General features: G+C 39.3%; 1 protein-coding gene across 1 annotated transcript in view; it reads left to right on the top strand.

The window, feature by feature from the left end:
• The window catches only part of LOC107742988 (mRNA-capping enzyme), a 119,045-nt gene that overhangs the window by 100,982 nt on the left and 17,008 nt on the right, over positions 1-1,055 (top strand). The gene's annotated exons all lie outside the window — the stretch shown is intronic.

Below are 1,055 nucleotides of genomic sequence, written 5' to 3'. Positions count from 1 at the left end.
GCAAAATCGCTAGCCCGACGTCCCGGGGCTATTGTGTTTTCCAGTCGGGCTACCAAAATGTTTCACCACCCTGCCCGATGGGCTATCTTGAACAGTGATATAAAATTCCTTCCTTGATTAGGGGTAATGTAGGGGTAAAACGGATCATAGCTGATCGTTTGCACGTGTTTCTAAGTCTTACCGATTTAAATATTTAAGTGTTTTAAACCATTCACGCGCATTCGGAGCTGCGCACTCATTCAAAGCGCGCACAGAGAGCCGCGTTTCAGACAATGCGCGTACACAGAATTGATTCCTCTTTCGCGTATCCTTGCATCTGAACACATACACACTAAATTATCTCAGAATAACTGTCTCGGCAAGTACTCCCGTAAACACAGTCGGTTATGTCTTAAGTGAACGTAAATAGTGGAGAAAGAAATCTCAAGTGCATCTTTCACCACCCTGCCCGATGGGCTATCTTGAACAGTGATATAAAATTCCTTCCTTGATTAGGGGTAATGTAGGGGTAAAACGGATCATAGCTGATCGTTTGCACGTGTTTCTAAGTCTTACCGATTTAAATATTTAAGTGTTTTAAACCATTCACGCGCATTCGGAGCTGCGCACTCATCATAAGCGCCACCTGCTGTCAGCGAATGAGATTTGCGTCTCATTCACAAATCTAAAATCAGATCATTCTGTTTTTGCTTCAAATTTCGAAATTATACAATCTAATTGCAATCTGAATAACATGTATTTAGCATCTTTGTTTGGATCATGATTAAATTGCAGTGGTTGCCTCTGATTTTAAAGGGGTCCTATTATGCTCTTTTACAATGTCTTGAATTTGTTTTGGGGGTGTACTAGAACATGCTCTCATGCTTGGTGGTTCGAGTTGAGTGAATCGTTGCATCCCTATATGCTACTAGTTTTTGATTTGGTATCAAAGAAGTATTCTGTTAATTAAATAATAAAGAACCATATTTTTTTTATCACATATCGGATCATTTTGCTCATCTACAAAATGATTCCAATCTGTTACTCAAAATCTGATATGATAATGCAATATGATC

Source organism: Sinocyclocheilus rhinocerous, unplaced genomic scaffold (assembly GCF_001515625.1).
Source record: "Sinocyclocheilus rhinocerous isolate Xijiao unplaced genomic scaffold, SAMN03320098_v1.1 scaffold617, whole genome shotgun sequence".
Taxonomy (NCBI): Eukaryota; Metazoa; Chordata; class Actinopteri; order Cypriniformes; family Cyprinidae; genus Sinocyclocheilus; species Sinocyclocheilus rhinocerous.
Note: the sequence above shows the minus strand (reverse complement) of the source record. Positions and strands in the feature narration are given on the sequence as shown.